The following is a 12,465-nucleotide window of genomic DNA, read 5'->3' on the forward strand; positions in this document are numbered from 1 at the left end:
GTAGTGCTAAAAATTAAATTGGGCACTGAAAGATAAAAATATCCATTAATACTCATTAAATTATACTTAGTTACGAAATGGATACGTAATATGCCATTGTGACAGAATTAGAGCAAAATTCTGAGACAATGCGTTGGAATATCAAAACACCATGGAAGAAAACATTATCGACGTGACTTTCTGAGCAGAGTGAAAAATAATACGGACGCTATGAGACAAAGGCGGAATTGATACAAAAAACTAAGGCCTGACTCACTTCGAGATAAATTTTTCTGGAGGAGTTCCCCGCTCCGCTATTTTAAATCACGGAAAATTGTCAAAGCACTCGATTCGGTTTCAAGGGTCAAATTCTATGGATGCCTACCGTCGCAAGCGAAACACGCTCTTTCGATTGCTTCACAAATAATTACATTCCACATCTCCGTCACAAGCTGTAATCAAGAAATAAAAGGTTCGAAAAGCACAGCGGCACATTCACTTTGCAACAAACAAAATACTTTATTCGTATTTAAAATTTTCCGTCGTTTTCGACTTTTGTTTTGGTACATTATGTAAACAATTTCTCGCCCCTATAGATTCAAACGACGCTTTGGATATACGATTGCCACGAATACGTTTTCATTGGCTTCAAAATGCATTCTAAGAAGAAAACTTTCATAAATATTTAAGTTTATATTCTGATGGAGGCAATTAAAATATCATCAATAAAATTAGAAACTTGAAACTACATCGCAAACGCAAATCGAGCATCGAAGCGTCGGTTATGTAAAACCTGACTCGGTGGAAAATTCGGCAAGAATACGTGAGAATTAATCGGTACATACAGTAAACAAAAACGTACTTATGAATGCGTTACGGAAATCGTGTCGTGGCGGAAATGTAACGGGAAGTAACGCGATTGATGACGTGGGTCCAACAATAGGGGCGCCTGAAAATGAAACAGCTGACGGGCGTTGGAGCGAAGACCTTTCCCCCTCCACGACCATGAATGCAATTGACCCTCAAAAAAACTAACTCGACCTCACGGACAGCCCTTGACCCAAAGCGTCAACACCCCGCCGAACTGCGCACATAAAAAAACACTCTGATGCATCACGGCGTAGGATTAATTGATCAAACCCCGAATTTCCATCGATCGATTGCACAACGACCACGAAAGGAAACGTCCTCAAAACCTGACGTCGAGCGCCAAAGGGAGAAAGAGGATAACGCTTGAAAAGCGACACGCGAGCGTGGTGGACCTTCAATGACTTGGAAGCGCCACACGGCCAGTGCAAGTGCAACGAATTTCGAGGAAAACCGTTACGCAGTCGGCGAAATCGTGAAATGTTTTCCGGTACGAACATAATACGTTATTCGTTTGAGCGACCGAAATGGACCCACAAGGATACAAAAAAAATTTTCCTAGGCAAACTTGAAACAAACAAACTTGAAACTAGAACGCTACGCGAGTAGAACATCGAAACGTCGGTTATGTAAAACCTGACGCGGTGGAGAACCCGACAAGAATTCATGAGAATTAATCGGTACATATCGTAAACAAACACGTACTTGTGAATGCGATACGGAAATCATGTCGTGGCGGTAACGTACCAAGAAACAACGCGATTGATGACATGGGTCCAACGATAGGAGCGCCGAACATTGGTAATCATTAAATGGATTTTCCAACAAGATTTATCATTAATTCTTTTCAATTCATTTCTATAGCTTACGTTTTGATGTCTTTTAAATTCCAAATATTCCCTTTCTTCAGTTTCACATATAGTTATTGCCTAACATCCAGGCGGCCCGAAAAATAGTAATCCTCGTACCGGCTGGCGTCTAAAGTCTGTCATAAACTGGAGGACTAGGTAGGGATAGGTGAGAGTACAGTTCACCACAGACAGTCTCAGGTGTATGAATTTACACATTTAGGGAAGGGGAGGCAGTTCATTTTCCTGATATACATAGTACTTCGAGAATAATTTTGAGTGTGTCCGAAAACTTCAGCCAGAATTTGAAGCTGAGATCCCATGTTCTGAAGCCAAGCTTCAATCATCAAATCGTAATGCTATCATGACCCCCAGTGCTCATGTTATAAGACGACTCACATAAGTATTCCCCAGAAGTGAAACGATAGTAAGGTCAGTAGAATTTCTACAGAGACAGAAGAGAGGGATAATGGAATTGAATTGGAAGTTTCACGCGTAAAATTCAGCTGCTCACGATGACAAAATAATATCAGCCATCGATTGACTTGTCGCAATGCCCCTTCAGTCGCTTACATAAGGCAAAAAACAAATGGACGGGGAAGGGAAAGGAGTACGGAATGCCAACAATTTTCGCGCTTTGACGGCCGTCACAAACAGGCGATCGCAGTAATTGAAACATACGACGGGGAAAGGAGACAACGGCGCATGGGCGCAGTGCTCATTGAAGAGACGCCCGAAGGTCGGCGTGATAAATTCCGAAAACGGAAATTCAGATTATTTCGAGAGTTTCGGGAAAACCATAGCACAAACATTTCACGGAAAAAAGGAAGCCTCTCTCTTTCAATTGGCTATTCATTCTTTTCCCCCAACAAACAAAATTCACAGACACGAAATTCAACGTCATCAAGAGTAAGAAGGGATTCGTATGTTTTTATCGTAAATGAAGATAACTTTTTTAAATCTAAGTTTATATTGAGCATTTGTGGATCACTCTGGCCGTCTCCGATCCCAACCTGGACTGCCCCCTTCAAAGCACAATACAGTTCACCCTCACCACGCATTAATTGTTGCGTCGCAGGCACGATGCAATTGTCGCGGTGAACCAGTTCACCCTAACCAGCCAGTTGACAATTCATTAAAATTGTGCGCAAGTGTTTATGTGATGGGGGTAGTGATTTGTTTGTGTGAGCAGAAACTTAGAACTAATAAATGAGCTGAGCTTAGTAGATTTTTTTACACAAATATATTTTTTTCTTTCCTTTATGTATTTTTATTATTCATTTCTTAGAATAAATTTGTTGTTGTTATTTTAACAGTTCACCCTCTTTTATTTTGTCAATAAATCCTGTTCTCTTCATACCCATACCCCGCCTACCAAGTATTCTTCCCTCTAGAAAGGTTTTCTCATCCCCTCCCACTTCAGAACTCCCTCAATGAAAGCCCTGTAGAACCCGTGTAGAGTCGAAAGATGGATGTACGGCTTCTTATCTACTTGTAAGACTGCAATTCCTCGTATATTTTCTCGACAGAATTCCTCCAAATGGCAATTTTAGACGGAAGTGATTTTAGATAAAGACTTGGGCAAAAGCGAGATTTTTTGGACATAGGCGAGAAAGGATTATTGTGGCATCCTACCGGTTATTTTAGGCTTTACTAGAATGGTTTAAAAAATCCTGATCACTCCGGTTGGTCCCCCTCACCACATTGAGCTTTTAATCAATCCGCAGTGCCTGAGGGCCGTTCCCTTTCATTATATCGCTGAAGCGTGCTGTTATCCTCCTCCTTTACAGCTTTCCCACCACCCAACCCTCTAATCAAAGGAGAAAGCCCATGATATACCTCTGATACCTGGACGGGAAAACTGAAACGCAAATTCGAATAAGGAGTGTGCTATTAGTGCTCAAGCAATAGGCGAAAGGATCATGAAGCAACGGAAAGACGGCTACACCAAGCCATCGACTGGCAAAATTTTGGAAGAGGCTAAGGGGAGGATAGAAGCTAAACCACGAGCAAAAATAGTGCGTCTCGGCTAAGAAAAAATAATTTGAATTCGAAACATCTAAAAAAAATCGAAGGATCTAAAAAAAATGAAGCAACTTTCCCAAAAAAAAAAACGTTAATGAAAAAATTAGAGAAGCCGCAATTAATATTTTTAACTCCTTCACGCTAGATACATGCCCATCGCGGGCTCCCTAACACGACACATCTCAGCTGTGAAAATAAATTTTTAAGCCTGTAGGGTGGTGAATCAAAAGAAAAGCTATCGCACTCCGGAAGCGAGAAAAGGAGCGGGACCAAAAAAAACGCCCTCTCCTATCTCATAGCTGAAAATCTTGGAACGACGACAAGTTAAAGAGAAAAAAAATAGAAGAATAATTTACTTCGTTAAGTGCCATGAACATGAACTACCCATTGCAACTTGAATAATCTTGATTCCAATAACCAGTTGACTTTGAAGCTTAAGTTTAATAGTCTAGAAAAACTATTTGCCTGCATAACAACCCGAGTCCTCCCTTGCAAACGATTCATCGCGATGGGATACATCTGACGTAACATTCACCGTTGGGACTATCAGCTAAAACCAGTTGGATGCTATTAGATACAAAATGTACTTATTACCGCTTACGAGGCATTTAAGAACTTGGCTCGAAAGAACTTCTAGTTTTGGAAGCAAAGAAGTAGGCTGTAAGATGTTAGACACTATTTCGTCATTCGTTTCGTAATGGCGTTAACATAGTCTTACACAGTATTTGCGTAAGTGGTTTTTGCTGCACTAGCTTCATAAGATGTTCGGAGACGTCGATGCAACTGGCAAAGTTGGCACCAATGACGGCATAACTATCGCACCGCACGAGCGGTAGGATCAGAAAGAAGGGGTTGGTCGGAATGTTTCCCCAGACGTCTGGGCTCATGGATACAGAAGGCTCCAGCCGCTTTCCCACGCACAGCCCTACGAAAAACCCAGGGCCTTGTTGAATAAGAGAGCTACAAAAAAATTGAAGAAAGGGAGAGACCCAACGGTCAGCATAAATGCGGCAGGTTTTAAAGGGTCGCTGGAACTCGTATTTTTACCTTGACAAAGATGGAAATGGCAGGTGTTTGAGGGTAGACGCATGAGAGGAATGCTTTGAGGCTGGAAAGGAAGATATCCGTCCATGTTCAGACGACAAGGAGAAACCCTTATCCCCCAATCAAGCCATTCGGCCATAATGCTACGGTATACCAAAATCTGCTTTCAAATGAAGCGCGAAATTCCCTTTGTTGATCCAAAATTAAAAAAAGATGAAATTATAAGTATTTTGCAAAATGATCCTAAAATATTATTGTCTTGGAAATCCTGCAAGCGTATGAAAAAATTTCAAAGGAAAAGAAGAAATTGATATGACAGAAAACAACCTTAAAATTCAGACAAAAAAATAAAACCATAGAAATAAAGATTAATCATAGAATTCAACCTATGATTGTTTACCGTAGAAAATTCAAAGACCAGGGTACCGCCGAGTCTAGTTATGTTACCCTGTGTTAATAAGAGTTATTCAAAAATAAACAGGAAATTTTTGGGAGTAATTATGCATTATCGAGCTAATGATTAAGTCTTGAAGGGAAAGGTAGCAAGGAACTATATAACACTCCTCCTAACCCCGTGGATAGCAACAGTAACCCCTGAGTTATATAAGAAACATCGGATCGACGAAGTCACATAAAATATCCAAGAAAAAGGATTGCACTTCATCGGAATTGGCATCACCTTGGGACAAGCGTTCACTTTCGCCGCGTGTCTACGTCATCATGGTACGCAATAATGAACCCAGGCTGGTTGAATGAGAGTAAAAGAGAAACTCCTTCGGTCGAGGGAGTTCCCCGCAAAAGAGGTGCCCGGCCAATGAGGAAAACCGGCGGGCACATGGAGACAGAGAGAGCGGGCGCGGAAAATTCAAAAAAACGAAAGGAGGAAAAGAAGCAAGAATTTTTTTAAAAGAACGGCGACCTCACCTGTCGAGTACGGCAACAGTAAACGCGACGGTCAGAGTCAGCTGCAGTGCTCCGATCGCTATCATCTCACGGGCTTGGGAATCTCCAGGACTCGAGATCAACCGACAGCAAAAGTTTTTTTTCTTCCCAGATGAACCTTCTTCACACGGTTTGCCCAACCGGACTTGTCTGCAGAATCTCCGGAGAGGAACGAAAAACGTGGGTGGACGTGTGTCGGACTAGTTATGAAGCGGCCTCAGCACTGAAGACTCTTCTCCTTCCTTCAGTCCAGAAGTTCCCTGGGGATGGAACCGGCGAAGGAGTCTCTTCTTCAGAGTTCTAGACGACCTCTCCTGCACCCTTTTCCGATCACCTAGCCTTTCCTCCTCAAGTTCTCGCACACTACTTCAGGACGTACTGTTCCGGACGGTGCGACCGGGAAGACTGACTCGATTCCGTCGCGAAGGGACGGGCGAAGGATAAAGTCGAGCAGCTGGCGACCTCGACGAAGCTCCCTAGGGGGGGAGCGGGGTGCTGGTGTAGGTAGGAAGATAATAAAACTCTGGCTGACTTCTCGTGGTCTTGTTCTCTCAAGGCGAGAGAGTGGAGAGATCAGATGGGGCTGGTAACTTTTTTTCTCCTCAGCAGCGTTCCGACCGGCAGTTCGGTTCAATCGCGACTGAAGTCACCGTTGCTGCCTGGTAAGCGGTCCGGAGGTTAGTGTGTGCCGCGGGGTTGGAGGCTGCGCGATATTACTACCGAGTTGACCGGAGGAGGGGAGGGAGGGGAGTGTTGGAGGAGGGGGGGGTGAGGAGTTTCTCCGCCGGTTCGCAATGGAAATCCGAGAGCGCGTTGGCGGGGAAGGCGATCGCAGCTGATGACGTAGGAGCCGAAGAGGAGGCGTGTCTCGGAGGGGGAATTTTGACAAAAGAGGGCTCTGGGAGGGATAGGGCGGAGCGGAGTCCACGTCATTATCGTCGTCGTCGTCTGGGCGATGACGAGGGGTGGGGGAAAAGGGTTCGAGGAAAAAAACAGAGGGTATTCCTGCAGACCGCGGGGATTCCATCCCAGCAGACACTGTCCAAGGGGAATGGATTGCGTCAGAAATGGAGCGATACATAAGGGCTCGGTAAATGAATTGGGAGGAAGAAAAGAGAGAAGAGGTTCTGTGAATAGGGAGAGAACCTCGATACATGCGAAGCAGACATTCTAAGATACGCTTTTTCTTTAAATATTATTACCCGAATGGTTAGTTACTCGTGAGTGAATGATGAACGGGTTGAGAAATATTTTTCATTCTCGCAATTCACTTCAGAATCCACGAGAATTTCTTCTGACTCCATCGTCGCATGCTCAGTATTATAAAAAAATTAAGGGAACTGATGAAAGGCGAAATTCGGGTTAATACTCCACAAATTTCCTAATCCTTCATTTGAAATTTCTATAATACTGGATTATTGGGGAATTGGTATTACTTCAACCGAAATTTTTCTCTTCTTAAAACTAAGAAAATATTACATCGTCAGTATTTATAGCATAAATGCTGTATTGCCAAAATTTTAGCGCAACAATCGAAAATTATCGCAGTAATCCGCGGTAACTCATAACTCTCTAATAACTCCATTTATATAGATGATTTTTTCTATATTTTAACGAAAATAAATTAGGAAGCCATATCCTTCCGATGAATGAGGAGGCCCAGTTAGCTGTGACACCGGAAAGGCAGCAACGCCAAGGACGCGGGGCTTGCGATAAGCGACTCCGAGGCAGTTATAAAGGGCGAAGATATTATGCAAGTTCAAGAAGTCTTACAGTGAAAATTCAACTGTGTTGTTGTTCAGCGTCGTCCCTAATAAATATGCCAAACCACAATTAGTTAGAGAATTATTCCAAGACAACAAAACAATTAAGAGGACGCTTAGCTCCAGCTTGCCCTCGTGACGTATTACTCGTTTGTAGCTAATTGTAGATATCATGTGAAAGTTGCAAAATATAAAGAATACACCCTTTCAAACAATTACCTGTAACACAAATAAATAATTTTACATATGAGAAAGGACTTGGATAAATTTTCTAATTTGAGAAAGGTTGAAATGTTTTCAAGCGTATACTTAACGTATCCTTGCAATTTCGAGGCGATAAAACAATTTCAAATTAAACTTCAAATGTTCAACTCGCTATATTCTCGCTTTTAAAATTGATATTCGAGTTACAGACAAGTTAAAAAAATTAAAACCCAAATACCTTGCAAATATCATGATCAAATCGTAAGTTTTCAACAATCAATGCACTACAAAACACGACCGGTTTAGCGGGGGTGCCACGACAATAATATTAAATTTAGTCTCTAGCATGAGTAATTATGATGTACTACAAGGCAGTCGATCTGGAACCTTCTCCATCTCTTCTGTCATTTTCAAAAAGTATCTTCTTCGCACGAGATTCTTTAAAAATGAATAACTTAAACAAAAACGAGTGATTTATTGCCAATATACATGCAAAGAATTCAAAAGGTATGGTACTTTTTTCACAAAATTTATTTAAGTGGACCGGTTTCGTCGCAACATAAGCGACATATTCAGGCACAGAGTTTGTTATTATGGTTGTTATTTTGTTGTTTATTTGGTTGTTAATTTGGTGTTTATTTGGTTGTTATTACAAATAAACAGAAAAATAACAACCATAATGACGAGCTCTGTACCTGAAGATGTCGCCTTTGCGACGAAACCGGTCGACGTAAATAAATTCTGCGAAAAAAGTACTAACCTTTTTAATTCTTCACTATGGATTTTCACAATGCAAAGGCTGAAACCAATGAGTTTATCATGCATACAAATTATATCTTTTGTGCATTTCTTATCTTGGATTTTTAGGATAAAAGTTTACATTCTATTCTGCATTGTTTAGGTTTCCAAGGTCACTTTTGTACCCCTTGGAGATCCCAACGCCATCCACTGCAGACGCGCTTATGGAGAAAGCTGCCAACGACAGAACCACCGCGGTTCGAGAGGCATCGAGACGAAACGTGACGGAGATAGCGCGTCACACACCCTCCCCACCCCCCTCTCTACATTCGACACCTTATTGTGTCGCGTAGCGCGTATCAAACAATCTTGCGAGCAAAAGACCTCCCCCACTTTGTCACCCGACGCCGCCTCCACTACGTTTATCAAATAGAATAGTCCCTCCTCCCCTTCCCCGCGAAGGGCTGCTCTGACGTCAGAGCTTCGCGACCCCCTCGCCCGTGACGTCACGGGAGGGCAGCGGATAACCACGGGAATGTTACCCGGGCACCGCTCGCTGGGGCTAAAGGGTAGGTTCTGACGCGCAACTACGTCACAGAGATCGATGTTTCGACCGAAAACAATCACAATTAAACAGTCCGAAGCTCGGTCAAACCCATTGAATCTGTTTACATTCGACGAGGACGGCCAAGGCTTTGACGAATAAATGCCAAATTTATGGAATTAGAGAACGAAGGACCGTGACTCACCTGTAAATCAAATGACCTACATATGGCAAACGTCAATTTCAAATCCTTTAAATGGATTAATTTGAAGTTAAAATATGTTATCATTACATTATTACGCATGGTGGAAAAATGAAAATTAAGCACGTCGGTAGCTATACACTGCACAAAATGATTTATGACTCGAAATCTAAGGTATAATTCCGACTGCAGAGGTCGCTATGACAGTTAATCATGAGATTAGCTTTTTTCATTTAATTGTGCTTGTCAAAATGACGACTCAACTACGGTAGACAGAAAATGATCAACACGGAAATATATTTTGAACCGAAGGAGTGAAACATTCATTTTTCCCGACAAACAAAAATATCCCAATCGCCATTTTGTCCATATTTTGGTTACTAATGCGTCGATTGCCATCGGACAACACATAGCAACCGACACAATAGTAACCGGAAAATGGAGAAATTGGATTCTCAACACCGCAGAAACCGTCGGAAACCCCATTAGCAATTACGGTGATTCATGATCGTTTATCTCATCGCGCTCATGGATGCGATTAAAGTAAATAATGGCTCATTTTCACCCACAGATTACCGGTCAATATGCACAGCAGTATACATAGATCAGCCGGCACGTCATTGCTGACATTCTGCAGTTAGGAAATTAACACGGCATGCCTCACTCGAGAAATTTTAGACGAGATTCAAGCGATAAAGATAAATCAGTTTAAAAATATAATAATATATAAAATATAATAATATTTAATAATAGCTTCTAAATATTGGAGATTTAGTTATCTATTCGGCAAGATCCACATCTAAACACTATCCCACAAGCCGTCGCAATAGGAATGGATGCACAAAAAACTACAAGCACTGTATCTACTCACAAAAAACTGTGTTAGGACACCAGCCGAGTGAAAAATTGAAAGGAAATTCTCAAACAGTTCCTCTAAGCATTAATTAATTGTTCAGGGAAAAACGTAATCCCATGTCCATCCGTTCGCATAATATCTCTTTTAATTTATTGTTTATGTTGGGGTAGTAATATGTGTGTCTCTGTGTCACTCTGAAAGATAACTATTCTCAATTACTCAAGCAATCTAAACCAAGTGTCAATATAAGAATAAAGTAGTGGCGAAGACATATCGATCGTAAAACCATTTACATATACATTAGCTTTACAAGCACAGTTAACTCCTTACAAATAATTCACTAAGTTTTTTCTACAACACTTATATTTTTAGTAGAAAAGACGAAATTTCGCAATTTTTAAGCCAGAACTTCAGGCATAACATTGGCTAATCTATGAAATTATAATTTTAAGATACCGTAAATCTTTTCAGGAGTGTGAAAGAAAAAAACGACACCGAGCTGCCGAAACCCAAGTCGGTTGATACTGAATGAAGTGTGGAGTATTAAAACTCAATTTCGTTAAGAAATACGAAATAGTTGTTTGAATGGTTGTTTTTTAAATCAAACTCATCATTCCGTTTCCTTTTCAAACGAACCCTCAGTATGCTGCAATACCGAGCTGAGCTATGGCTTTGGAAATCGTAAGTAACAAAAAAATTCGGGACAACTGCTCCGTCGATAGTTCTTCACTGCAACAGTTGGAGAGGGAATTTCATAACCAAATCTTACGGAGCTCGGCATGAAATTCCGAGTCTGACAAGATAACTTACATACATATTATTAAAATACTCGGAAAAATGTACAATCTCTTCAAAGAAAAAGGAGTGCAGTCACCAAAAATTCATAGAAAGGAAAGACAACCACCAACCGCCTTTACTTCTTAATAGAGGCTGTGAATACTTCGAAAATAGGGCGTCCTGTGCAAAAGGTGGGAGTAAAAAATCATACTCGCAATGCGTGGTCGCTTTGCTGGGGCATTCGGTTATGACAAAGGCCACCGATTCGAGGCACTGAACGTGAATTCTCGATTTCTTGGACCTTGGACATTTCAGCTTTAAGTCCTTGACCTAGCTCAATCCAACCCTTAAATTCATCTCTTGGAACAACGAAAGATAGAACGACAGCAACGGCATCATCTGGGTATTAACTAAAGCGAAAATGCAGAAGATCAGAACAACAAAATCGTGTTACCTGATCCAAGAAGAATACTTTTGAAATAAATCAAAATGGTGAAATATTCAACTGTGCAATGAAAAGTTGAAGCAACGAAAATTTATGCATGTAATAATGGAATTAAAAGAGGAAAAAAATAACAGGAAAACAGCAAAATATAAATAGAATATTTTGAATCCAGGGAATACTTCTGATAAATACAAAAATCCACAATCATTATGAATTATAATGAATTTAAAACCAAATTCGCACTTGGCATGAATTTGCGAGACAAGCTAAACGTTGGTTAACTAATTATGATCCGACGAAACTAGATGCGCAAGAGGGCAGATTGCGCTTAAAACAAATCAAGTTTCCAATCGGTTTCCAAACCCGGTAGGGTACTCGAAGGATTAAAGGCATTATGCCGATGATAGTATTTTCTTCTTCGGAGGAATTGCATAACAACACCACAAAGAGGCACCGTGTAAATATCTTCTATTCACCAAATTTACTTTGAAAATTTCAGATAATGCAACAATACCGCTATAAGTTCAATTCTCTTCTAGGCTAGAAACAAAAAATGCGAGTTGACGTTGTGGCCAAAAAATCAACTTCCTGTGCCACGAAACCACTTTAGAAACACGGCATGGGTAACTAGTAAATACAAATCCCTGTGGAATACAAATTATGCTAAAGAAACATACTTAAAGTAGAACATAGAGAGGAGCAATGTCGAGGATACTCTTGAAATGGTTTCTCATTAGAAAAGAATTTAGGAATGGATTTATTGCTCATGGATGTATTTCGAACGAACAAGGATAAAATAATAAATAATAAATAACAGAACAGGAGTCACTATAGAAGCGCAACATTAGATATTAGTACAATTTATGAATCTCATATCCAAATCCGCATCATTACAGGATATCGTCAATTACAAAATTATTGTTGATCGCATTGCCATTGATTTCATCGATATCGCCCTTAAATAGGGTAGTTTCCTTCATCAAAGAAAACGAAAGGCATTGATTGCGATTCGTGAACCACCATCAGTGTATTCATAATATACAAATTATTTGGTTTTAAAAATCCCAGTTTAGACGAATGGCAATGGTCAATTTTAACCTCATTTGAAAAAGGCCAGATTGGCGCCCATGCGATGCCACTCCACGTGACGTCACAGGGACCTAGAGGCTATACGAGTAGTAAGGAGTTTTACATCGTCTGAGATTACCAATGCATGCATGAGGCACATAGC

General features: G+C 40.9%; 1 protein-coding gene across 2 annotated transcripts in view; it reads right to left on the reverse strand.

Moving 5' to 3' along the window:
• LOC124156407 (flotillin-2) overlaps positions 1-12,465 on the reverse strand; it is a 129,107-nt gene that overhangs the window by 35,833 nt on the left and 80,809 nt on the right. Inside the window, exon 1 of one of the 2 annotated variants that reach the window (XM_046530950.1) lies at positions 5,688-6,391. The exons of the other annotated variant lie outside the window; for it this stretch is intronic. The gene's annotated coding sequence lies outside the window, so the exon portion shown is untranslated. Of the gene's footprint in view, positions 1-5,687; positions 6,392-12,465 lie in introns of those variants that run through there. 2 annotated transcript variants of the gene reach the window in all.

The sequence above is a fragment of the Ischnura elegans genome, chromosome 3 (genome assembly GCF_921293095.1).
Source record: "Ischnura elegans chromosome 3, ioIscEleg1.1, whole genome shotgun sequence".
Taxonomy (NCBI): domain Eukaryota; kingdom Metazoa; phylum Arthropoda; class Insecta; order Odonata; family Coenagrionidae; genus Ischnura; species Ischnura elegans.